Source organism: Macaca mulatta, chromosome 9 (genome assembly GCF_049350105.2).
Source record: "Macaca mulatta isolate MMU2019108-1 chromosome 9, T2T-MMU8v2.0, whole genome shotgun sequence".
Lineage (NCBI taxonomy): Eukaryota > Metazoa > Chordata > Mammalia > Primates > Cercopithecidae > Macaca > Macaca mulatta.
In genome coordinates this window covers 59853673-59880171 of record NC_133414.1, presented here as the reverse complement: position 1 = coordinate 59880171, position 26499 = coordinate 59853673, and the positions used below count along the sequence as shown (strand labels likewise).

The 26499-nt window shown below is 49.1% G+C and overlaps 1 protein-coding gene and 1 long non-coding RNA gene across 5 annotated transcripts in view; one reads left to right on the top strand and one right to left on the bottom strand.

Annotated features, from left to right (window-relative positions):
* Window positions 1–1327: 1327 nt before the first annotated feature.
* On the bottom strand, window positions 1328–13737 carry LOC107000122 (uncharacterized). 2 transcript variants are annotated; one of them, XR_013398035.1, is made up of 2 exons: window positions 13468–13737; window positions 1328–2583 (listed from the first exon to the last, which is right to left on the bottom strand). It is a non-coding gene; the product is annotated as an uncharacterized LOC107000122 (long non-coding RNA). The 2 variants fall into 2 exon arrangements; XR_001447087.3 differs by having other exon boundaries at window positions 13349–13731.
* The window catches only part of C9H10orf71 (chromosome 9 C10orf71 homolog), a 29730-nt gene continuing 14933 nt past the window's right edge, over window positions 11703–26499 (top strand). The window contains exon 1 of one of the 3 annotated variants that reach the window (XM_015147017.3): window positions 11703–11831. The gene's annotated coding sequence lies outside the window, so the exon portion shown is untranslated. Of the gene's footprint in view, window positions 11832–13656; window positions 14114–26499 lie in introns of those variants that run through there. The other 2 variants (XM_002805636.4, XM_015147016.3) reach the window with 2 other exon arrangements.

Here is a 26499-nt window from a genome sequence, read left to right as displayed (position 1 = left end):
GTTTTGTACCAAGCCTCCAGTCATTTCTTCAGAGGCATTTGGGAGACGCTGCAGCTTCATAACTAGCTCCAATCGAAAAAATAGTATAGGAAAGCAAATGTCCAGCCCCCCTCAAGTGGGGACATGGATAACGGTGATAGCTCAGTTTCCATGAGGAAGAGGCACCCTGCAGCCTGGCAATAGAAACCTCATGAGGCCTGGAACTGGGGTCTCTGTGGAGGGCTTCGGATGGCATCAGGAAGCAGGATCCTAAGTGGACTGCCCAGAGTGGCCTCATTACCAGCACCAGGAGAAACCTGCCCACAGGCAGGGTATTCACCTGCCTTTCCACAGGAGAGCACTTTGGGAGGCCGAGGAGGGTGGATCACCTGAGGTCAGGAATTTGAGACCAGTCTGGCCAACATGGTGAAATCCCATCTCTGCTAAAAATACAAAAATTAGCTGGGCATGGTGGCAGATGCCTGTAATCCCAGCTACTCAGGAGGCTGAGGCAGGAGAATCACTTGAACCTGGGAGGCAGAGGTTTCAGTGAACCAAGATCATGCCACTGAGCGACATGCCTGAGCAACAGAGCAAGACTCCATCTCAACAAATAAAAATAAAATAAATAAAAATGGTTAAGATGGTAGATTTTATGTTACATGTATTTTACTACAATTAAAAAAGAAAATCATAACATTTTTACAAAACTGATATTTTGTAGAAATGACTAAGGCACCTTTCAGGATAAAGTAGACTTTTATCAGGCCTGGTGCGATGGCTCACGCCTGTAATTCCAACATTTAGGGAGGTCCAAGCGAGAGGATCGCTTGATGCCAGCAGTTTGAGCCCCTCCTGGGCAACAAAGTGAGACCCTCCCTCTACAAAAAATAAAAATAATAAAAATAAATGAGCCAGGCATTTAATGATACAGGTGCACCAATAAATGATGTGCACCTGGAATCCTAGCTATCCAGGAGGCTGACGTGGGAGGATCCCCTGAGTCCAGGCATTTGAGGCTGCAGTGAGCTATGATCATGCTAGTGCACTCTGGCCTGAGCAACAGAGTGAGATACTGTCTCTAAAAAAAAAATGTAGATTTTATCTGAACCAAATGCTTGAGTCAGGGCTGGTGCTAAGGGAAGCATGGCATGTCTGTGTCAGTTTTCAAAACATCTCCTTCCAAAGGCACCCAAGAACCTAGGGGACATTCCACTCTCTTCCCAAACACAGAAATAATCTAGGGAACAATTGTGAGCAAAGAACGTTGGTCACAGAAGTTCATGTATCAATGCTGGGTACACATTTATGATTGTGCCTATTCATTGACTCCTTCATGCTTCATTCATTTGTTTATTCTTCACTCTAGTGTAGAGTTAAAAAAAAAGTGTCGCCAGGTCAAGGAAAGACAGAGGGAGCAGGGTGCAGGTTGTAGCCGACAGGTCCCTTTTAGGAGAAGTGGCCCAGTGCAGAGGAAGAAGCAAGAAAATAGAGAGAAAGACCAGAAAGAGGAGAGGCCAAGGAAGCCGCCACAGGCTGTGGGGGCACCGGAGGCCTGCAGAGGGAGAAAGGAGGCTGCAGAGCGTCCTGTGGGGACCTGGTTTCAGGAGGCTCTGGGCTGTGCCTGGCTCTCCTCTGTAGCCCCAGCCCCTGGCACACAGTATGATCCCAGCAAGTGTTAGCTCGCAACATGTCAGAACATGGCTAAGTTTATAAGAAGTACAAAAGAGCAGCCCAATCTTAGCCTGAGGATAAATTTAAAGCTCAGACCTTCACCCAGTTGCCACCCACCTGTGTCTTGGAGGCCTCCATCTTTGGCTGGGGCACTTTGGGGACAGCCCCTCCGCACACCCAGTCCTCTCCTAAGCCAGCGATAGATCGTTTTCATTTCATTCAAATTGAACAGCGAGACTAAACTCAGACCAATTTCTGATCAGCTTCATTTCTCAGGCTTGCTCGGGGAAGACAAATCCATTAAATTTCCCCTCAGTCCTCTCCACGAGGCGCTGAGCTCCCCTTGGCAGCAAGATGAGAGCTCTTGAGGGTAAAGACTCATTTTATGTGAATCAGTGGCTGGCTTATTGTAGGTGCTTAATAAATATTCAATCATAACAATCTTAATTACTGGATTACATCATGTCTGTCTTAGTGTAGGATATAAATAAATAATGCCATAATAATAATGAGACCCTAACGGAGGGCTGCTCAGTTTGAGTTCCCACTACCTACTACACAGGCAGTCTTAATAAATTTGGGTGGATTTCATATTTCATGAAGACATATCTGCTCACAGCAGGTAAACGTTTCTGAAGATAAGCCTTATGTAGTATTAATGTGAGCAGAAGAGTTACTGGTTTCCTGTTCTATGTCCTCGTGGAACTTAATTAAAGTCGATGTGGCATCCAGTGCTCCCCGTGTTCGGGGACAGCCACAGGCAGCATCGAGAAGATGACAGGACTAAGTGTCAGGGCATCTGGCACTGCAGTTGGCTCGAGATGAGACCGGGAGACAGGTTAGCTTTGTTGTGATCCAGCGATTGTCTCCAACACAGCAGAAGCCCAAGAATAGAGCCGCAAATGCAGAAGTCTTCTGGCCTGGCAGGTTCTGTAAATGAGTGAAGGTAGCAGGTGGTTAGCAGGAAGGCACAGGCCCTGTCTGAAGGACAGCCCTGCTCAGCTCAGCCCCTGCCCCTATATGAGAATGCCACCCTGTGGTACCTGATCTCCCATTAAAATGAGCCAGAAATGAAGCAATCAACACAAAAATCTCTTGATTTTTAAATGCCGCTTATCAATCCAAATTATTTTAGGACAAAACACACCTGTGGCATTTTGGGCCTCCTCTGGCCCGGGGCTATACTAGGCATGTCTGGAGCTCAGAACCAGGGGTGTGCAAGAAAGGCACGTGCAGGGCCCTCCATGAAGGCCAGGAGTGGGAACCCGTGGGAAAAGCCCCTGGCCAAGGGGCTGGGTGCCCAGCTCTGGGCTCTGGCACCAGCTGCTATTCACTGGACTCACCATGTGACTCCCAATAAGTCTCCAAGCCTGTGCTCCCAAGGCTGGAAAGTGGAGGGTGATGAGGCTGCTGGGGCTGTGCCAAGAACCAGTGCAAGAGAGACAGTGACAGGAAGCCCTCTGCAAAACCGACAGCACCACACCGAGGAACAACGACCAGTGAATGTCCAGAAACTTACATGGAAGCCTCTCGAAGCTTCAAGAAACAGAGCAAGTCTGGAGGAGTTGAGACCTGAATGTCAGACAGCGACCCCAGGGAGGAGACTGTAGCATGCAAACCTGTTCATCAGAGGGGGCAGAGTCTGGCTCTGCCCTGACCTTGCACAGCATGCAAGGCCCATCCTTATGTGAATATCTGTTTCCTACTCTAAAAACTGGCCTGAAGAATGCAAAGGAACCTCCTCTAGTGTGTGAGGGCAGGGGTGTTGCCATATTCCTTTCCCCAGCAGGAAGCCCCTCAGCTCTGACAAAGTGGAAGGTGCAGGAGCTGGGCAGCCCATCTGTGGACACAAGCACCTCTGCCTCCCTGCTGGGGCCGAGGTGACCCTTTGAAGCAAAGACAGTGCCATAAAGGAAACTTGGGATCTGCAAGGTTCCAAGAAGCAGCTCCCTGCCCCAGACACAGGTCACCAGGCCACAGCACTGGCCCCTGGGGAAAGTCCAGTGACCAGCCCTTGGGAGAAAGTAGATAGCTCTGGGCTTTCTAGAGAAACTCCACCTGCACTGGGATATTTTTATGCCCACCATCCCATACATCCATTCTAGGGGCATTAACATAACAGGTGAAATTAGCCATTCACCTTCACGTGGGTCCAGCAGGAAAAACCTAGGGACCCTTATGGGATGGGGAAATGGAAAGTGTCCTTCGTCCAAAGACCAGGTGTTCACTCTGCTGCAAGTCACCTCAATGAAAAATGCATTGTTTTTTTAAAGGAGAAATCAACACATACACATATTTTTCTTCACTATTTGTTGTTTTAGGCATTTTTTTCTCTAATGCCTGGTGATACAGTATTTGAGACTATCTTAATGCATAAATACATTTTTGCATGAATACCCATGTTTTTACATTAATATTTGACCTCCATTTTTTACTTGGTTACTTAACAATCTACCATAAATACTTTCTCCTCAAGTTTTTAATTTATAAGGTCAGCCCCAGGCAACCAATCTCTAAAGTTGAATGTTTAATTTTTTCTGATGTTTTGTGTACTTGCCAATGTTTGTAGGGCTGTTGGCCTCCCTGAAGCCACTTTATATCAAATAACCCTAAGTGAGGTGACCAGACAGACTGGAGTCTGCGGGACAGGCCACCTCCTCTGCCATGTGGCCTGAGGGACAGTCTCAGATCTCACCCTGGCTTCCGCAGGGCCCCACCCACATTCTCTGATTCCCTGGCTGCATCTCTCTCCTTCCCGGGAGCTCCCGCCTCCTTGTCAGCTCCTTCTGACCCTCTCTGTCCTCGCTGCCCCAGGGAATTTTCCATTTTTTAAATTATGGAGCATTTCAAATGTACACAAAAGTAAAGAGGATAGTACTACAAATGCCCAATTTCAAAAATATTGCTTCAACTATACTTCAAACCACTTCTCCGTACACTGCATTACTTTGAAGAGGTCCCAGGTGTTGACTTTCATTCATAAGTATTAGTGTAGGTCTCTCTGTACAGTAAAGCCTCTTTTATCAACATAATGCTACTATCACTTCTAAACAATTAGCAGCAATTCCTTAATATAATCAAATACCTAGGCAGCCTTCACATATCCCTGGTTGTCTTATAAATTTTTGCTGGAATCAGGACGCAGAGAGGGTCTATATATGGCATGGGGTCAATGTGTCTCTAGCGTCTTTTAATCAATAGATCTCACCTGCCTTATATTCAACGTGTTTGTTATGCAAATTGGCTCTTGTGCTGCAGAATTTTCCACAGATTTTTCCAATTTTCCTGGATCCTGCCAATTACTCCCTTATGGTGTCATTTATCTGTTTCCTCTGTTCCTGTTCTTCCTGTCATCTGGGAGTTAAATCAAGGTTTAGAGGCTTGTTCTGATTGAGACTTGGTGTTTTGGCAAGAACACTTCCTGTGTTTTTTCATAGGTAACCCAGTAGCAATTATTGTATTAAACTGTGATTTCATTAGAGACTTGAAAAATTATAATATTCTAGTTTGCCTTCCATCTTTATCTTTACTTATTAGAGAAACCCTCGTTCATCCATCACTTGGGGGGTTGGACTGTTTGATACAGTTAATACAGCAGTCAGGCTAAGTTCCCAACCCTGGCCCACTTCTCAGGAGAATGAAGCTGCTCCCTGAGTCTTGCTAAGGGACCATGGAATGCTGTCTGAGCTGTTATTTTTCTTAGTAGTGTTATAAACTCATGGGTTGAACACATTGAATGTGTTTTCTATTCATTCCGGTTTTCATCCCTAGTGCTGTACACAGTGTTCCATCGTCTTTCCTAGTGGGAGCCTCCCAAAGTCAGCTCTTTGGCTCTCATCACATGATCCCAGGAGATTTTCACAGCCTGCTTGCCTTTCTGGGGAGGCCAAAGTTCCAGACTCTTCTTACACATTTTCTGTTCTTTTTAATGAGAAATGGTATTTAGAGACAAAAATCTAGGTATAAACGATGTTCACTGCTGTTGTGTTGGTTATGGCTTCCAGATCTTATCAGTTAAGAAATATTTTTTTAAGAGAAAGTAATCAAGACTTCATATTGATACTCAAATATATGCATAGAGTTTTACTTAATATTTTGGTTTTATATTTGCATCTTCTTTCTCTAACACTAAAAAATCTTGCTTTGAATGACATGAACATACTTACCAATTTAAGCTAATGCACCACAATGACTTCTGACAAACCCCTGTTACAGGAAGTTCTCTAAGATTTCCCATTTAACTGTTATTCCTTGAGTTGACTGTAAATCCTGCCCTTAGGTCAAATAACGTTGTTGTTATCACACTTCAATTGTCTTACACATCCCTCCTGAGCCACCCCTCCCCTGTGGTATATGAGCCCTGAGTCTGGGGGTAGTGGCACAGGAATCCATCATCTTGTCTTGTCACCACCCAAGACACAGACATGCCTTCTGTTTGTAAGTCCATATTAAATATTTCTAAGAAAAAAGAAAAAACCATACTTACCTATTTGCTCTATCTGTTATCTATCAATATTTCTAAGAACAGTTTAAGATTTTATTTAAAAGTTAATAATTTTATGTTCGGGTATATTCCCATTATGGGTTAAATCAAATTACTTATTTGAAAAGCATTTGATATAATTTCCTTTTGTGAAATCATGCCACCTATGTATTAAGTTCATTTGTTTCATTTTACTCTCAGTTTTTAGGTGCTTCTTTTCTAAAATTGTTTATTTAATTTAGTTTTAAAATTCTGGAAGGTATGTCATGGGTCCAAGTCAAATCTACCCAAAAAAATGGTAGATTCAGGGAGACCTAGCTCCTTTTCTACATCCCACCAGCCTGTTTTCTTTATTCCCCATAATCATTTTTTAATTATTCTATGGTTTTCTTTTAATATCAGAAAATCCATATAAATAGGCATACATATATAATCTCTCCTTCAGTGAATGGTAAACACAATGTACCCATGTTTCTCCCCCTTGTCCTGGGAATTACTTCCTGCAAGGATGGAGAGATGGTCTTCATTCCTTTCTACAGCTGCGTAGTGCTGCATGACAGGGAGGTATCCAGCTTCTTGGTCCTCCACTCACCACCTCCTTAGTCCCAAGCTCCCAAGTTCTCAATCATTTCAGACCTGCTATTGCTCTCCAACCCAACCACGAGAGAGCCAAGGCAATCACAATTATGACAAAATGACTTCATTAGCTTATTGTACCTACCCATACTAAGCACTTGCATCATCCCATTTAATATTTGCAACAGTCATATGACGTAGGTACCAAATGCAGGTTTAGAGAAATCAAGTCATATGTCCAAGGTCACACAGCTGGTGTGAGGTAGATCTGAGAGTGCAATGCTTAAGACCCTGCCGCCAAAATTCACAAACTTAGCAGCCCAGCTACAGACTCTCCTGGCCGTACCACCTGGAGTTCTGTGTGGCTCTGCCCAGCAGCACACAGAGAAGTGAAAATAGATGGCTGGACATACCTGGCACCTGTGAGCCATACCCAAAGGCTCCTGGGAGGCCAGACCTCAGAGAGCAACAGGGCAGGATGGGAACCCACCTGAGCTGGGTGCCAGAACCCCCTGCACCCAGCCCAAACCCCATTTATGACTAGTTCTCTGACCTTGAACCATTTATTCAACCGCTTAAGCCTCAGCTCTCTTGCCTGTAAACCACTTCAGAGATGTAGTGAGGAGAAAAGGAGGTTACAAATGAGAAAGCAACCAGATGAGAAAGCAACCAGAAACGCCTGATCCACAGAAAGTGCTCAGTAAATATTTGTTGAGTCAAGTTAAGTAGAAAGCCACTCTTAAACAGCAGCTCCCAGGAAATCATCCACAGCAAGTGTGGAAGAGTCGGTGCAGCCTGTCCAGGAACAGATGCATTTTCTTCTCCAAGGGTGGCCCCTGGACCAGCAGCATCAGCATCACCTGAGGACTTATTAGAAATGCACACGCCCAGGCCCCACAGAGGACCCACTGAAGCAGGAACTCTGAGGGAGGGCCCCAGCAATCCGTGCTTCCTCCTTTGGGGGACTTGAGAACCAATGCTCACACTCATTTATTGCACATGAGGTGCACAGAAGAACATGAGGCAGGCAAAGTAGATGTTGTCTTGGAATTGCTTTCTGGAAGAAGGGAGTGCATAGACAGAGCACAGCCCAGGAACAAAGAAGTGGGATGGTTTCTGTTAGTGATCATGACCATGAAGAATAGAGTGAGGAGTGTGACAGAGGTCAGCTGGGGTAGGGGTGAGGGTCTCTAGATGGGATAGCCAGGAAAAGTCTCTCTGAGGAGGTGACACTTGAGCTGAGGCTTGAACGGTGAGAAGCAAACAGCCATGTCAGGGTCGAGGCAGAGCGCTCGAAGCAGAGGATCCGATAGGCAGGTGCAAAGGCCCTGGGGCAGGGTGGAGCTGCATGCAGAGAGGGGCAAGGAGCCTGTGAGGCTGGAGCTGGTGACTCTTACCTTGGTCCACCTCTGAGACTAAAACAATCCTGCACCAAATCCTGCAGCCACAGTGGGTGTGGGACAGGTAGACAGTGGTCTGCCTCTCCCTGCTCCCTATTCTCTTTACAGGAAAGAGAACAGGTGGCACCTGGGGTGCAGAGTAGCAACAGCATGCTTGGGCTTTGCATTCCAGCCCTGCCTTGAGAGTCTATTTCCCCTCAGCCAGGCTGATCTAGGGAATCCCTCCTCTGCCTCTGCACTGGAGGGGGAAGCACCTCTTTCAGGAAGGCCCTGCTTCCAACAGCATGTTAGTGACATGGCACCAAGGAAAAGATGGTCTAAGGAGAAAGGGAACCCTGACTTTGACACCAGCTCTGCTGCCAAGTACATAATTTGGGGTGAGGGACTTCACCTCTTTGACCTCATTCTGCATCTGGAAATGGAGGTAAGAATGCCTCCCTCCCAGAATGGTTGTGAAGATCCAATCTGCACTGTGTATGAGACCGCTAACCCAGCATGCAGCTTCTGGAGGTGCTTGGAAAATGGCAATGCTCACCATATTTTTCTTCATGTGCATAAAGTCTCATTTTAAGGCCCAATATTTTAGAGACAATGGTGGAAGCAAATAGGAACAACAATACCTGAGATCCAGGAATACATTTGCAAAAGTTTCTGCTTAACAACTGAACTCAGAGCAATCGCAATGGAGAAATTGAAACTCTTTCACCATGAGCAGCTCAGCCCTGATCCCAAGTCGAGTCTGGCCTAATGGACATAGCAGGCAATGAGGGTGAGGGTCCTTGACCAGGAGCAAAGCCCAGCACTGTCCAGTAGAAATATAGCCCACACCACATACGTCATTTCAAATCTTCTAGAGCCACATTCCAAAAGTAGAAATGTGTGAAAGTAAATTTTAACAATATATTTTATTAAATCCAGAATTGCCAAGGTATTGTCATGTCAACATGTAATCAATACAGAATATTGTTGAGATATTTTACAAGGTTTTCTTTGCACTAAGGAAAACGCACACTTTGCACTAAGTGTGCGTTTTACATTCACAGAACATCTGGATTCAGACCAGCCATGTTTCAAGTGCTCATTAGCCACATAGGGTTGGTGGCCACTCAAGTGGACAAAGTGGCTCTAGGGCAGAGGTTGGCAAATTGCCCATGAGCCAAATCCCTGTGCTGTCTGTTCCGAACAGCCCTGTGAGCTAAGAATGGTTGTACACACTTCAATAATTGGAGGGAAAATGTCAAAATAAGAATATTTGTAATACATGGAATTATATGAAAATCAACTTTCTTCTTTTAAACCCTGAAACTGAGTTTTATTTACTGTGTTAGTCATTCCTATTTGTTTAGAGTGTCTCTAATTGATTTCATGCTACCATGGCCTAACTGAGCTCTTTTGACAAAGACCCGATGGCCTGCAAAGCTGAAAATATTTACCATCTGGCCTTTTGCAGAAAAAGTTTGTCAACTCATGCTCTAGGGAGTAGCTCCTCTTAACACTGGGCTTCCAGATCTCTCTGAGTGTGTAGAAATGAGCAACTGCACCCAGATCCACCAGGAAGCCGACCTCCCAGCTTTGTTGTGAGACTTGGTAGCACTTTAATAAACTGGATTTCCTTCAGATTCTGTTTCTTATGTCCAAGCCTTCCACTGTAAAGTCCTAAGCAAAGAATCCTAAAGGAACAGCCTTGAGGAGAGGCCTCAGCCAGGGTGACCTTCAGTTGACTGTGACAGTCGCCATCCCAGCACCAGGCTGGTCAGATGGGGAGAAGGGCAGCCCTGTAGAAGGGGCCTCAGCAACCTGGGCTCTTTCAGGCTGTGAGCTACAAACAGGGCCCTGCCCCCATAATTCTAGCCCCTCTGAGCTACACATTAGCAGGCAACACCCCACCAACCCAGCACTCCTGCAAGAGAGGTCCTCCTGCTCAGGCCCCTTGGCAGGCAGCCAGCGCAGCTGGGCCTGAGCCCCCGAAGCGAGGGCTCCTCCAGTGAGGCACCGTCTTGCTGTCAGCCTTGGAAACACACTCGTGCTGTGCTCACAGTGGGCACAGAATCCCCATAACAAATCAGTAGCTAAGGAGGTGCCTTGCAGGCATTGCCCTCTCTGCAGGGAGAGGCAAGGAGAACAGGTGGGTCAGAGAAGGCTGTGTCCTGCACTTGGGCTGGGAGAGTACTAACTGGATAGGTGGGCAGGTGAGCCCTCATCTGCATCCTCTGTGCTGCTATTAGCTATGGCATCCTGGGACCTCTGCAAGCCTCAGTTTCATCATCCTTAAAAAGGAAACATTAACTGCCATCGTACAGGGAGACTGAGGACTTTGTGGAACAAAGCGCAGAAAGTGTTTTCCTGGCACATAATGAGTGCTCAGGAAATATCAGTTCTCCATATCTCATCCTTCCCTAGCTCCCTGATGGATGGCAATTCATAGGGATGGGACAAAATCATGCAGGGACCTGTGATCAGGAGTGTATACGGTGTGGGTTAATTGATGTGAGGACTTAGAACCATGTGGTGCACAAAGTAAGCATTCTACATGTGCTGGCTAGCATTTTCATTGTGCTATTATTATTATTAAGCCATGGAAATGCACCACCTTCCTGAAGAACTTTACAGAAATGACTACTAAGGAAAGCTGGGTGATAACAAAGAAACGTTCCCCGACAGGAAGTCACATATAACCAGGATGCAAAGTTAAAAGAATCAGTTGAGTGGCTTCCTATCATTTGCAGGGATATGAGTTTCAAATACCCAGAACCAGAAATTGGCCTGAAGGACCCATTCGGCACTGCCCTTATTACCAGCTTTTGAACATTTCTAATTAATACCAATACAGAGCAGATTAAATTTGCTGCAAAATTAAGTTAGCGATCACCACGTGTGGCAAGGCCATAGCTAGATCGTTTTTTACCCACTCTGTTGGGTGGGTGTGCTGCCCTCACAGTGTTCCAGAGGCCTTGCTGAGGGGTGCAGCCAGTGAAGCCACTGCAAGGATGGGCCACCACTGCAAGGATGGGCCACCAGAGCACGCCGCCTGAGGACAGCTTTATTTATGCTCTTGCAGAATGTACAAGTGGCCTTGTTTTTCTGGATGGCTAGGGAGCACACTGGCTCACATAGCATCCATGGTTCCACATTTAGAGTTGTGTCTTCATTCACATTCTTTCCATGCAGCTCACAGCTCCTGGACTGGACAAGAGTGGTCACTTTGCCTGGGCCAGTCCCCTGGACAGATGCCAGCTCTCGGCCATGCAGACCCTGAGCGTTCTTGGTCTGGAGCTTGGGCTTAGTTCTGCAGCTGTGTTTCCAGCTGGGGATGGTCTGCATCAGGATGACCACTGTAACCGACACAGACATGGGGGTCTACTACATGGGGCAGATGGGGGCACTTCCAGGAGAAATCAGATTCTGCAGGTGTCAGCTATGCTCAGGCTTGCTGGATGGAGCCTCCAGCCAAGCTCTGAGGGCTGCCTGCTCCCAGGACAGGCTCTTGCTGGGTCAACTGTGTTTTATTATTCTCTCCCGACCCCTCCTGCTGACGTCATTAACAAAGCTACCCGCCACTGCCCAGCCCCTGGAACATTCCCCAGCCATCCCACGGTGCTCTTTCCTCAATCAGCCACTTCAAGCAAACACCATTCGCTCCTGCTGCAGAGCAAAGCTTGCCGTTCCTAGGATCCTAAACAAGACATGAGGTCATGCTCTCCACCTGTGAAGAATGAAACGTAAGCTGGGGAAGGAAGGTGCTGAGGAGGGGAGGAAAGCAAATTAGGAAGACCAGGGGCCCTGCCGAAGCTTTCAGCTCACGTTACTCACACCCCGAAGCAAACTCCTCCATAAAATGAGATTTAGTAATGCAACATTTTCTAACATCAGATGACATATGAACTGACTGTAAATTTGTTTCAATGTGTAATGGGGGAAGGGAAATTAACAAATATATCAAATCCATGATCTATTAAGTATTGTCATTTTCCATAAACTTCTTCTGTTAAAGACAAAAAGCAAGTCAATTTAAATTTTCTTTAAAGGAAAATAGTAAGTAAATGTTGATACAGATGGTTGAGGTGTAGCAAAAATCATGGGAAAAAATAACAAATAAATGACTAACATTTTGGGAAGCTTTGCAATAGACGAGCATATTCATGTACAGGAACTCCTCTGACCCTGAAGCCCACAGAGCACAGGCATTCTCTCCACTTTAGAGATGGGGAAACTGAGCTTCAGGAAGGGTAAGTATGTGACATGTCAACTGGCTAGGAAATAATGGAGCCAGCACTCAAAATCCTGTGTACTTTTTAAATGTTGGCTCCCATCTCAAGTTGATGGTTTTTATCTGCCCTGTTGGCATGTGTTTGTTTTGGCAAACAGGTGAGGTAGGGAGGTGAGTGGGTAAAATTGAGGGGTTCACTTTGGGCCTCCCTCAAAGCATCTCTGAGTGCGGAGCAGCGAGCAGTCATCCCCACAGCGAGGTTCTGAAGTGCTCATGGCAAAAGGCAAGTCCTGAGGCTCCCAGGAGGAGGCGGGTCTGAATGCTCCTGCTGGTTGGGATCTCACAACTTAGTCTGCAGGGCAAGGAGGAGCTGTTCTTTCTGACTTGGTTTAGACAAAAGTACATAACCTGGGTCCCCATGACCCTGGCTGTCAGCCGGTTCAAGGCTGGAGGTGGTGCCAGGCCCCAACTTGGGGCTGGGACACAGGTTGCCGCCCTTGAAGAGCCCACAGGGGCAGAAGGGACAGTCTGCAAATAGACCCAAAGACACAGCGCACTGCAGACTTGCAGAGGTTTTGAGTGCTACACAGAGCTGGACACCCAGCGGGCGCCAGTCATCTCCGCTTTCTCAGGCCACAGGCAGGGAAGCATAAAAAAGAATCTTGGAAAGAAACGGGGGAAAAAAAAACACTCTTGCATTAAATCCTAGTAGCAAACAGACTATCCTGGAGCCAGCTTGGGAGAGTAAGAAAGGCACTCTGGGAGCTGGCATGGTACAAGCCAAAGAAAAGCCAGTGGAAAAAGTTGGGGAGTCTGCGGGAAGTTTGGGGAGCAGGTGACCCCAGGCCGAGACAGAAAGCAGCCATCGGGAAGGCAGGCATGAGCCCACCTCAAGGTTGCGGGGAGGCCAGCCCTTCCCAGAGATGGAGAGGGGATCCCTTGCCTGGCAGAACGGGACTTGTCCACTGGTGCTTGGACTTTGCAAACAACTGGGCTTGCTGTAGCCAAGCTCACCAAGTAGACACTTACCTTGCCTCTTCCCCGATTATTTCATATCCTTCTGTAACTCTCACCCTGAGACCCAGCCTGGCCTTCCCCCAGCTGCATATTATTCTGCTCCAAAAGCATAGCAGAGGACGGCTCCTTACTCGAGGAATGCGGGCGGCGGTCGTCCAGAGCCGATGATGAAACGGGCTATTTCTGCCCCGGGACATCAGCAGGGCTCCGGGTGCTGGCTCCAAGGCACACACTCTCCTGTTTTTAATGTTTCCCTAAACAAATGTTTTCCTTCCAACCTTGGGATATTTTTATTTGACTCTAGGTGCTGGAATAGCTTTAGCAATCGTTCTGGGTTGAAGTTGGAATCGTGGTTAGGGTCCGGCTAAGCAGCAAGCAGTTTCTCACTCCCCAAGTGATCTGTTACTGGTGGCTGATCTGGATGTAAAAATAGCAGCTGAGGCTGTTTGTTTAATCTGACTGTTACTTGACACCACGCGGGTGTTGCAGTGCGGACTGTTTGCTTCTTCCCCACCAAGAACACCATTTGGTTTCCCCCGGCTGGGTCTCTATTTAGGTAAGCTTCGGGGACTTCCCGTGTCTGGCCAGCTTCTGGTCACTGATCTTCCTCAGGTGGGTAGGTTTGTGAGCTAGAGGAGGCTTGGGTCCTGAGTCTACTCTCCTATCACCTTTGGGCAGCCTGGCTAAAGAGGAAAGAAGTCTTGGCTGCTGGGCAGAGCCGGGGTTCTCTCCCATTCCCGAGGAGGCCTGAGCAGCTGAACACGCAGAGAGCGGAAGGTACAGCCCAGACACTTGTCTGGCTCCTTAGCGTGGGCAGGGAGGCTCAAGCTCATGGCGGAAGGGACGTTCCCGCTGAGCCGATGCTGTGCTGGGGAAGTAGTTTGGTGCCAAAGTGCTGTGCTGGGGAAGTAGTTTGGTGCCAGGGTGCTGTGCTGGGGAAGTAGTTTGGTGCCACGGTGCTGTGCAGGGTGGTATGTGTGTGCCGAGAGCCCATTGGTGTTGGGGCTGAGGTTCTTGGTGTGCTGGATGGGCCTTGGGGACCACGTACCGGGAACCGTGTACATGCATGACTTTGTCCTTAGGTGTCATCTGTCAGGGATCTCTGCTCCCACATGGCTGAGTGAGAGCACAGATGTGCCCAGGCCACTGCGTTGTCAAATGGGGGGCTCCCCATGGTCCCAGGTTTTCGGCAGTCAGGGCTGAGGGAGGCTGGCTGTCTTGGCTCCCCCAGCGCTGGGCCAGGCAGGGACACACCAGCTGTAACAAAGAGGAAAACTGGTGACTGAGACGTTCTGGCCTGTGGGCTCTGTGAGCATGTGTGTCCCCAAAACAAAGCATGCCACAGGCTGCCAGTTCTTACACACCCTGGGAGGGCCCCCACCAGACTCCCACAGGGTAGGCTTGACTGAGTCTAAAATTACCTCTTTTTTTTTTTCTGGTGGAGAAGAATTGATCATTGAGAACGGCAGTGGTCAGTGTGTGTGGAAAGCTAGATAGCCTTAAGAAGAATCATTGTGTAGGTCTTTTGGGTAGCTCAATAAGATAGGAACCTATGTGTGTAGTAAATGAGGTCCCATTTTCTAGCATTTGAGTTCCCTTTACAGTAGTGGCTGGTAACTCTGGTCTGTGGTCTGAGCACCTGGTTTTGTAAATAAAGTTTTATTGACACACAGCCACACTCATTGATTTGCATATTGTCTAAGGCTGCTTCTACACTATATCAGCAGAGACCATATGGCCTGCAAAACTGAAAATGCTTACAATGTGGCCCTTTACAGAAAAAGTTTGCTGACCACTGTGTTACAAGAACACTTCTGGAGATGGGTCAATTTAATACAAAAAAAAAAAAAGCAGTGAAAGTTCTTGCTGTTAGAATAGCTTGCAAGCCAGACCCTTCAGGACCAGTGGCTGGCTGGCTTCTGAGCCTCCTGCACCTTCCAGGGCCCACTTTTCAGGCCTGACTGGTACAGGAAATGTCCAGTTTGCTGTCCTGATGCTGGGAGGGTTAGCTTAGTAGTAGAATCACCAGACACACAGCGTGTCCATGTGGCCTGGGCTGAGCAGGGCAGATTGTGCTTATCGGGGTGATTTATAAATAGCCTTCCCCGGGTGACCCAAGTCCAACACACATCTGCCCCTGGGTCTCTGGGATGGAAACAAGTTTGTCTGCTCTTTGGGAGAAGAAGCTCATTGGGAAGGGAACAGCTGTGTGCAATGGGTAGGAAGGGGGCTGGTAGAATGCTGTGTCCTGGAGCAGAGGGGCTCAGGTCTCCTGGAACCTGGGGAGAGAGAGCTGTTGAGAATAGATAGGAAGGCCAAAGATGGCCTTGTATCCTCCCACCTTGATTCCTTTTTGCCAGGGCAGAAGTAAGTGTCTTTGTCTTTTCCTGACCCTAAGGAAGCCCTGGAGACCCTTACTGAAGAGGGGAAGCCTCATGTCTTGAAATAGCCCTATTCATCCAGTCTCTGCCAGAAATCTCAGGAACCCAAGCCTACTGGTGGCACCGGTACTTCCTCATTGGCTCTCGGGATTTTACTCCATATGCCCTGGATTACTGGAGGGAAGCAAAGGGCTTCGAGAGAAGGCCATGCTACAGGGGCACACAGGGCTGCTGCTCCCCAACAGGGCCCACTGAGGCTGGAGTGGATTTTGGTTTTATTTCCATTTGAAAGTTTAAACGTCATTTCACAAAATCCAGCCAGTCCATAGTCCATAGTCCTTAACTCAATCATATGCTTCATTTAGTTAACTGGAAAAATCTGACACCCCCCTCATTTCAACTTGGTTTCCAAGGATTGCATGGCATGAGCTGGCGGATGGGACAGAGCGGGAAGGACAAGGGATCAGTGGAGGCCTATCAGGACCTATACATGGAGCATGTAGAGCACATGCTGATGCTCAAATGTGTCACCCCCAGTGTAACTCATCGGTATCACTCTGGAACCTGGAATGGGCTGCCTGTGGGAAGAACACAGTGTGATCAATCCACAGCCTCCTGATGTCGAGGGGAGGCAGAGCAGATTCTCAGCAGACCTGGGTTCTCAGGGGAAAGACTGAAGTCAGCTCAGTGCAAAGTGCATTCCCTTCCAAGCCCAAGTCAGACGGCCTGCAGGGAGTCTGACAGAAAGAAAATCCCAACAACCAGTCAACCATGAATAGCTTCCTCCCCAGACTTAGACACCTCCCTGTCTTAGATGAAGGGGAAAGGGACGTTCTTCTGGGCCATGACACGTGGCAGATAGGCAGGGCTTCCTTACATCCTCCATTCTCTGCTTGACCAATCCCAGGGGCTCCTTTGCTTCCCCCCCACTCTGGGCTGTCTTCCCTTGCCTCAGTTGGTCCCTTCTTTCACTACAAACGCCCTTCCCAGGTGGGCTTGAGCTGCTGAGCGGCTGCAAGGCTGGCTGGAGGGAAGGATTTAATCTAGGATATCTCCCATCTCAAAGCCTTCACCTGAAGCTTGTGGAGGGCAGGGGGAAGGGGAGCCTCTCCAATTTGCTTGAGAAGCCTCTGAAGCAGTTTCTGAGGCTCTCTCCCTACTCCCCACTGTGTTGGAAGGCTGGTTCCAGACCTGGCAGCACTGAGCCTGCCTGCGAGGGCCAGGTCATGCCAGGTCACATTGGAACTGCCCTCGGCTTGCCCCGTCCCGGGCTGCCAGGCCACAGTAGCACCACCAGCTCATCCTCTCACCTGGCCGTGTCTGCCACCCTCAGAAGCAGATAAGCCCAAAGACTGAAGAGGTCAAGGGGTGACAGCTCAGGCCCCCTGGGCTGCACCCACTAGATGCGAGCCATTTCTTGCCCTCAGTTTGCCCACCATTTCCCCTGTGGAAATCATTGGCTGTGGACCTCCTGTGTGCACAACTTTGGAGTGTCTGGTCTCATTCTCAACCATCCAGCACAGTAGGTCTTGTGAGCCCCCTCATGGAGGCAGGTGCCGAGGCTTGGAGAGGTTAAGTGACTTGCCTAAGGATGCACAGTGAATGAGGGGCTTGAGATCTGAATGCAATGCCCATGTCTTGTCCTCATTGCTTCCTGATACCTAGAGCTCCCATCACCACCCAACAGATTCTCTAGAAAGGGGGCTGTCCCATCACCAAAGAGTCAAAACCTCCCTTAGGAAAGTCGAGCATGCCTAGAGAGGCACACAGGCTTCACCCCAGCTCCTCAGGACTTCAGGAAGTTGCCCAGGGTGCCGCAGGGATTCCACACTGTGCTGGGAAGCCTGTGGCTCTGAAGGGGCCACAGGACAGGCAAATCTGGGTTCACAGGTCAGCCCTGACACTTCTCAGCAAGGCCTCTAGACCTCAGCTTTCTCCTGTGTAAAATAAGAATAATAACACCTCCCACATCAAACAGTCCTGCGAGCATTAACTGAGCAAATGAATGAAAAGTTCTCAGCATGTGGTAGAAATACAAGAACTGCTCTCCTCACTCCACTGTCCTATTTGGAGATTTTTTTCCTCCCACTTAAACTCTAACTTGGGCCTATACTTTCCAGAGGTCACCAAGGAGAAAGTCCTATGCCTCAGAGTTCAGCTAGTTCATGCTCACAACTCAGTGGGAGAGCAGCTGGCACCACCCAGGACCGACCCTAGCCCCACGGTGACCATGCATGGTGATCACCTCCCCTCTTGTGCGGAAGAGGTCATGGATCTGAGCATCTTCAGCATGTGGGGTGGGTGGAAGATCAAGCCTGAGTGGGACAGTAATATTCCCACCTCTGAGCCAGGCTCAGTACAAGGGCAGACACAGCACAAACCACAGCCATTGACAAGCATCAGACCCGAGTGGCCCAAGAGACTATGACTTGTTAGTACAACCTCCCTGAAGCAGGGGAAACCCATCGCTCAAGACCCAGATCAGCTTTCTCCAGGTGTGGTCTCAGGACCAGCAGATCTCCTGAGTCCTGAGCAGGACTAAGAGCTGTCTGTTAAGCCAGCCCCCAGGGCATTTTGAAAAGTGTGAGGATGCTTCCTTAAGAAGGGAAAGTGGGGCAAGGGGCTGGCACTGTTCTCAGACACAACAGGAGATGCTCCAAGGAGCCAAGTTTTTCACATAAACACAGCCATAGGTTGAAATAAACATGATTGTTAGAGGAGCATCTTTCAGCTTTAAATTTGAAAAGGAGAACCAGGCTGGCCACATCTGAATGGCTTTCCTTGCCGTGAGGAATTCCATGAAGCACTTGGGTATTGGTCAGCTCCTTACACTGCACTGCGGGAGCCTGTTCTCCCCTTTCCTTCTCCTGGCCGAGCCGCCTCAACCCTGCTGTGCTGGTTGGAGAAAGAACAGCGGTCGTCTACCAGCTACTTCCCAGCCTCCAGCAGAGACATGAGGAGAAGGTCAGGCACAGCTTCAGACCTATGTGAGAGGTTTAGGAATTCCCAGGGGTGCTCTGTGTGAGGCCCCCTTCTCCTTATCCCAGATGCACACAGCTTCGTGGTTTCCAGGGCAGGGAAGATGACCTCTGCAGGAGAGCCAAGTCCTACACATGCCTTCTCTAGCTTTACTAAAGCAAATGCTCCCTGGTGGGACCAGACTCAGAGAGAGATAGGTGAGAATTTGCTAGGAGAGAGGTTGCTACCCACTCCTCACCCTGCACAAACCTGTGGCAGATGGAAGACCATCTCATCTCTTGACTCTCTGCCTCGATGCATTCTGCAGAGACCTGGCCCTGAATCCTGGCTCTGCTGCTCTCTGGCTGTGTGACCTTAAGCTCCTTCCTCAACTTCTCTGACCTTCAATTTCTCCACCTAAAATTCCTTTGGCATCAGTCCTACTCAATTTGCCAGTTGTTGCACCCATTGAGTGAGGCCATGGAGATAGAGTGAGGGACAGGTGGCAGGAGTTCCATGAACAGGATGGGTGCCTGGGATTGCCAGGGTGCTAACGCTTGGTGACAGCTCTTCCAGCTCTGCTTCTCAGGCTGTGTCATGCAGTCTCATGGCACCAGTTTACATATGGAGGACCTGGTCTGTAGACGATGCGATGGACTCTGTAGAAACCCTGCCCTCCCATGGTTCTCAGAAGTTCTGCCTGAACCTCATCTCTCTACCAAGCCTGGCACTCTCCAGGACTGCTTTCAGGGGGTTCTCTTCCCCATAGTGCCTGGCTCCCTTCCCAGGGGCTGGAGAGAGGATGGTTCCTGAGGGGATACCCCAATCCCAACAAAAACAAATGCCTCTTCCTCCAGGAGCCCTCAAGTGGGCTTCTGTCTAGACAAGGCTCTCCAAGGTGGAATCTTGTCGTAGGTTACAGTTGTCCCTTCACCACCCACTTCCTGATCCATAATGGGTTTCCACAAGCATCAGGCTGCTGGATCTGCCTTTCCATTTGCCCCAAGGTCACCAAAGCGAGACTGAGGCTCACACAAGTTAAGTGGCAAGTCCAAAAGCTGTCTGATTCTGAAGCTTTTAACTGGAGAGCTGTATGCCCCAGTAAGTAAGGGCCAGGGCAGGGTTTCCAGTTCTTTGCTATGGAATATTTCCATATGGAATAATTCCACCCCATGCTATGGAATCCCAGGTGTGATGGGGTATAGAAGGACATCCTATGGTCACAGGTCTCAAGATGAGCTCTAAGGAGACCTGTGGGTAAGAACCAGGAGTATGGAGGCTACAAGGTAGCCAGGGGCAGGTGGGTCCCCAAAGGCACAGTGTGGTGCTGACCAGAGACTCTTAACCTGTAGCTGGCATTCAAGAAGCTGCTACAGGAGGCTCTCTAAAGACAGGTGAAAGGGACCACTTCTCTGGCAGCCCCAGGTTCCAGCCCCACACCACCAGTATTAAATTCTGCACTACACACGTTTCTCCTCTGTAAAGAACAAGAGTAACTCCTGTGTAATGAGGCCGTTGTGAATACTAATTAAATAATAAATATTAATTAATAATACTAGGTTATAAAGTACCTTTATACGAGGTACTCAGTCCCCACTCAGTGGATAAAAGAAATTTCTCTCATCTACTCATTCACTCACTTGTTTAGCAAATAAATGGCCCCATACTAGGCATAGGCACTGTGTGGAGACTGGAAACACAACCTAGAGCAGAAAGGCAAGGCCCAGCCCATGGACTTGCCACCAGGGAGTGGGGGTATCCTCCTCTACCCAAGTGAATCTGATCAGTCACTGAGTTTGGGCCTTAGGTCTCCAATTCTCCATCCAGATGAAAATCTAGCATTACCAGAAACAGGGCACCCATAAGTTGGGTCTAATTAGGGATGCCTAAAATTTCTGGTCTCAGAGAGTTTTTTTAATCACTGTAAATCATAAGTCATTAATGAGTCCTGAAATCACTTACTAAGTTGTGAAGAGGTTTTTTTGATGAAAGAATAGAACAGATTAGATTAGGATGGAGCAGTACATACACGAAGGGTAAGCTTTGCTTCGTCCAGTTTTCCTTGATACATATGTCTCCAGGCATGTTCTGTGCCATGATGTAAATATGTTTCTTACTACATGTAGAGGAGAAACCTCTGCTCTGTGGAGACACGGAGAGGAGGATGTGCCTGCCATTCACTTGCTCCCCGGTGACCTGGCAGGTGAGGTGCGGGGCTGCAATGGTCAGGGATTTCTGAACCTCCTTCTAGTCCAGGCATCCTCCCTGCTGTGGTGGGGACCCAGGACCTGGTGGGTTGGCTGACTCCAACATGGGGAGACTCTCAAGCAGTACCTGCCACAGGGATCGATTTCATGAAAATTCCTGTGCCCAGCATGGGGAGCAACCTTGGGAGTGGTCAGTCCCAGGGGCAGGCACTGTTGGGCTGGTTTTTATTATCCCTTTTTTCCAGGTGTAGCAGTTAAGTGACACCCATGACAACAGCACTTTAGAGCTGGATCTCCGCTCTTCCCACTGCCGGTACTGCCTATTTGATGACTCTCATGTCAGGTCCTGCCATTTCCAGAATCCAGGGCAAGATGTTCCTAGGAAATGTGAAGGGGAAGAGCAAGTGAATACATGAATAAGTGAAGGCTGGAAGAGCCTGGTGCTGGGCTGGTGCTCCCTCCCTGATTCTCTAACAGCGATTCTCAACCAGGGGTGATTTTGCCCAGAGACCTAGGCAGCGCCAGTGATATGGGGCCTTAGAAAGTCTATTGGGAGCCCCTGTGCCAGGTACATGGCATGGGGTCCACTTGCAGATGAGAAAGGCTCTCACATGCCGTGTCCCTTGAGCATGGTTGTACTCAGCAACCATGGCTAAATGGCACAGAGCAGCACTAGGACCTGTGCCCAGATCCCAGGGGGACCCACCATTTGCATGGCCCCTGTGCTCCTGAAGGAGCCGTGTGTCCATCCTCCAGCGGCTGCCCTGGCTGGCCTGGCAGTCAGGGTGGCCCTGCAGTTTGGATTGGTTACAACAAAGAGGTGCAAGGGTCAGAAGGATGAGCAGCAGAACCATGGCTGCCAGGCTGACCCTGCTTTCTCCCAAAATCTCTGCCCCTCAGGCAACTGCTCCTGAGCAGTAGAGCAGGACTGGCACTCACCTAGCCCTGGGAGAGGAAGACGGGGTGAACAGAGTTGTTTGTGATCAAACATTGTCCCTTCCAGATCTTTCCTGCTCCTACTTTTACCTGTGATGCTGGCATGGCTGCTCCTATAAAGCACCTCTGAGCTCACCAGGAGAAGCCAAGGGTCTTTTGCGCAGGGAGCATCTGGCTGCTGAGGCTGGGCCCCTTGAGGCCTGCAGAGAACACATGAGAGAGTGTCATGGAGCAGCTGGCAGTGCCAGGCCTGAGCTCCTTCCTGGTGGAAGGGACTGTCCAGCAACTGTGTCTGGCTGAGTCTAGCCCATCTGGCCACCAGGAGCTCTAAGGAGTGATCCTCCATAATGCTCCACCTCCAGAAGTGGTCAGAAACTTCGCGAAGAGGTGCTGCTGACAGCTCGCAGGTTAGCCTTTGTGGAGTGAGACTCTACCTAAGTCTAAGCAGCACAAGTTCCAGAGCCTGCTGGGATTCAGAGGCACACCAGAGCCCCCTGCACCCCGCAAGGCCCACTGAGCACACCTCGTCCCAACTCTGCTTGGGATGTCAGGGGAGCAGCAAGAAATCAGTCAGTGCTACAAATCCAGTGCTTTTTGCCCCAGAGAGCTGGTTATTAAGAATTGCTTGGCCTGCCCTGGTCATCAGGGAACAGGAACCAGGAGGGGACAGGTTGTGGGAGACTGCTTGAACCCAGCCCGATTCTCCTCCTGTCTTCTTTTCTCCTGTGACTTCTTGTTTCTCCTGCCATAGGGTTCTTCCCTGGGTCTGTGATACCAGGTGTTGGGCACCCTCACGTCCTGGGTTAGATCAAACCCAGCCTTCCCTGTGCCTGGTTCCCTGGCCTCTAACTGCAGGCACAGCCCTGGGTCTGAGCAGCATGTGGAAGCTTCCGGGGAATGACCTATCCAGGCACGGAAGACTGGCTACCCAAGCCAGAAGTCAACTTCAGGCTGGGCTGCGCTCACAGAGAAAGCATCTCTCCTCCAGTCTGTCCCCAGAGGGCAGCAGCCCCTGCTACCCATGCTCACCTCCAGTTCTGTGGGTCTGGCAAGCCCAGGCAAGCTGGTTTCTTCAACCACAACCCCTGGGGCATACTTGACTTCTACCTGCTACAGGATTTAGAGGCCCCTGCACGTGTAATGTGGTTGTAGAAGATTCAGATTCCCGCCAGGCCAACACTGCCATCATGGCACCCAACCACATCATGTTCCTGGGGCTGGACAAAGCCAAACTTGTTATCTCCCAGGGCACAGTGGCATCAGAGTCAGTTTGAGAGCCTTTGACTTTCCCAGTCTACAACCTGAGTTTGGGTCCAGTCAAGCCAGGTCAGGCTGCAGGCTGACACCCCTCTCCCATGTGCCAAATATCAGGCTAGTGGAGCCAAAATGGCCAGGCCAGATGTACAGTGACCCTTATGCAAATCAAATCTCTGCTTTACACTCGTAAGAGGCACTGCCCAGTGGAAGTCAATCTAAGGCAATCAGAGGTAATTGCGCTTTTACAAAGCAATAACCTCCCAGGATCCATCCAATTCCACAAGGAGAGGGCCCAGGTCAGCCCTGCACATGGCTATATCTCCAGCACCAAAACAGGTGACATGAAGCAGGTGTTCAATGAGTAGTTGTTGAATGGATCAATACAAAAATGAGCTTCAAGTCATGCTTATGAGATCCTACGCTTTCTTCTAGGAGTCTAAATGAACTTATAATTTCTGATTTCCAAAAGTCACAAGGGGTTACAAAGACACAGCAAGTACCACATGGGAGGAGCTGAGGAGGCATCATCCTGGAACCAGAGAGCAGGGCACTGAGGCTGAGGACTGGGTGAGGCCCCACCCAGCACTCCCAGGCTTTAAACAGGGGACCAATGATTGACCAGCCAGTTACAGCTCAGTTTCACCAGCTGTAAGATGATGAGGGGAGCCTATCATGCGGAGTGTTATCAAGGAATAAGTGAGCACAGGCAGGTGCAGGGGTCAACCTACTGCTTCACAGACACTCAACACGTGTCTGCTGCCCTCACCTGAAGGACCTCGACTGAGGAAGTAAATTTTGCCATTTCATTGTTGGCTGCTATGGGCTGAATGTGTGTACTTCAAAATTCACTGAGATTACCCCAGTGGAATGGTGTTAGGAGGTAGGGCCTATGGGAAGTAATTAGGTCATGAGGGTGGGGTCCCTTGTGATGGGATCAGTGCCCTTATAAGAAGAGACACAAGAGGGCTTGCTTATACATGTGCACGCTCACTCTCTCTCCCTGACGTATGAGAATACAACAAGAAAATGTCCATTTACAATCCAAGAAGAGGGCCCTCACCAGAAACCAGGTCTGCCAGTGCCTCGATCTTGGACTTTCCAGCCTCCAGAACTGTGAGGAGCAAATGTCTATTTTAAGCCTCCCAGCCTATGATATTTTAGTTCAAGCTAAGACATTCTCCTCATAAAGCATAGACCATAGACAAGGACATTCCCCTCTAAAGCAAGAGGGCTGTTAGAATTGCACAGAAAGGTCAAGAGCTTGGCCCAAAACTGACCAGCAAGTTGCAGGTTCAGAGCAAGGCACCCTGTGGCATGGGGTGGCGGAGGCTGTGTGTGCTGTGCATCTGCGGGTAGAGGACCATCTGTGAGCAGGGCTCCAGGCTGTGCATAGACAGGGAGGAGCTGTCACACTTCACTCCACTGAACTGCTCCTCAGACATGCCTGAGTTGATGGCTCAGAAAACCAACCCAGAAAAAAGAGCAAGAGGAATCAATTCCAATTTGTTAGAGCCTTCTGGGTGTGATAAAGCCAACCCCTGCCATCTCCACTGTCTTCCTGTTTCCCCTTCTCTAAGAAGTGAAAGCACCATTCAATTAAGGTAATTAAATTCACCCGAAGATCTTGGGCTCAGAAACCACACTACCGGCAAGTGGTCAAACCTAGCAACGAAGCAAACCCCAATGGCTTCCTGTGGAAAGATGGGCAGGGATGAGGAGGAAAATGGAACATATCTTCAGTAGCTCAAGGGTGCACCTTGGGCCTGCAGGGGAGCCCCCAGCTCTGCAGAGTCCAGCTGCCTGAGCCTCCCGCAGCACCAGAGCCCTCCCCAAACAGGAAGGACTCATGTTTACGGGCTGAATCAAAAGTTTCACTTCTGTGGATGTCTGGGAGAACTCAGCCAAGAAGATCCTTAGGACATATCATAAAAGTGAAATGAAACCCTCGTTTTCTCCCCCAGAGCCACCAATTCTCCCATGAGCCAAGAGTGGGGCTGGCACCACCTCCCAGGACATGCCTATGGGAGCCTGAGTCCACAGGCCAGAGATTCAGGGTTTCATCCTGGAGAAAGCAGAAGGTGGTAAGGTGGTGAGCCCAGGCTGACTCTCATCTCCAGTTCTTCCCATCTAAATCCACAGAGTCTTTACATGCTCTGTGGCACTTAGCAACATCCTGCACCTCTCTGTGCCTTTGTTTCTCAACCTAGAAGATGGTGACAACAAGGCCCACTCAACCTGCCTCAGAGGAGTCATGGGAATCAAACAAGATCACGATGCTGAAGTGTGTCATGAACTACAGGGTGATGCATACACTTGAGCCATGACCGTCACTGTGTCATCCCAGTATTGACTCACCGCATTGGCTTCCTCTGATTTGTGATCCACTTTGAGTGCTAAAAGTTGGTGAGACCCTCATGTAGCCAGATGATGATGATGATGATGATGATGATGATGATGATGATGATGAAGTCATCCAGTGGAATTTGAATTTCAGATAATGAATAATTTTGTTAGTATGAATGTATCCCACATATTGCATGGGATACACTTACACTAAAAAAGTATTTATTGTTTATTTGAAATTCACATTTCACTGGGTGTCCTGTATTTTTAATTTGCTCAATCTAGCAGCCTGGCCATGCCAGACCACCAACTGTTCCCTCTGTGCAGTGTCCCCAGGACCACCAAGACCTGGCCCCAAGCCCACTCCATCACCAGCTGTGAGACACGGAATATCCGGGTCCTCCCTCTGAGGGCTGTTTGTCTCACCTCATGGGTGATTGTGGTCCTAAGCTGGGCCCTCCAGCATCACCAAATGGGGCTCTGGTCCTGTGGACCTGACACGCTCCTCAGTTATGTGGGGGACACCTGCAATAGGGCTTGGCATGTAGGAGTTGTGAGTCTTCTCTCCTTACACTTCCTGTCCTTACAACCTGGGACACATGAGGGTCCAGGGTAGATCAGCAGAAGGTGGACTGCATGACCTTCTCAGGACTGGGTTGGCTGCCAGCCAGAAGCCCTGAGGAAGACAAGGGGAACATGGACCTCTGTCCCTCTGCACACCACAGTAAACCTCTGTCATCAGATCCCAGGGTCCAAGATGTGCACTCAGCAACCAGAGCTGAAAACATTTCCCAGTGACCAGGGTGCACCAGGCACGCTGTAGGTAAAAGATGAACCAAGTCAGGGACCTCACACCAAGGATCTCAAAGTCTAGTGGGAGAGATAGATTCACCTCAGTGCAGGAAGAATAAAGCAATGTAAGTGATAAAAAGGGAAGAAAAGATTCTACGAGGAACAGAACAGAGGAGGAAGTTGTCAGCAGTTGCGGCCGAGGACAGGGAGAGATGTTCCAGGCACAGGGACTACTACTTGAGGAATCCGGTCCAGGACACATGGGCCCTGCCCCTCCCTGGCACAGGGC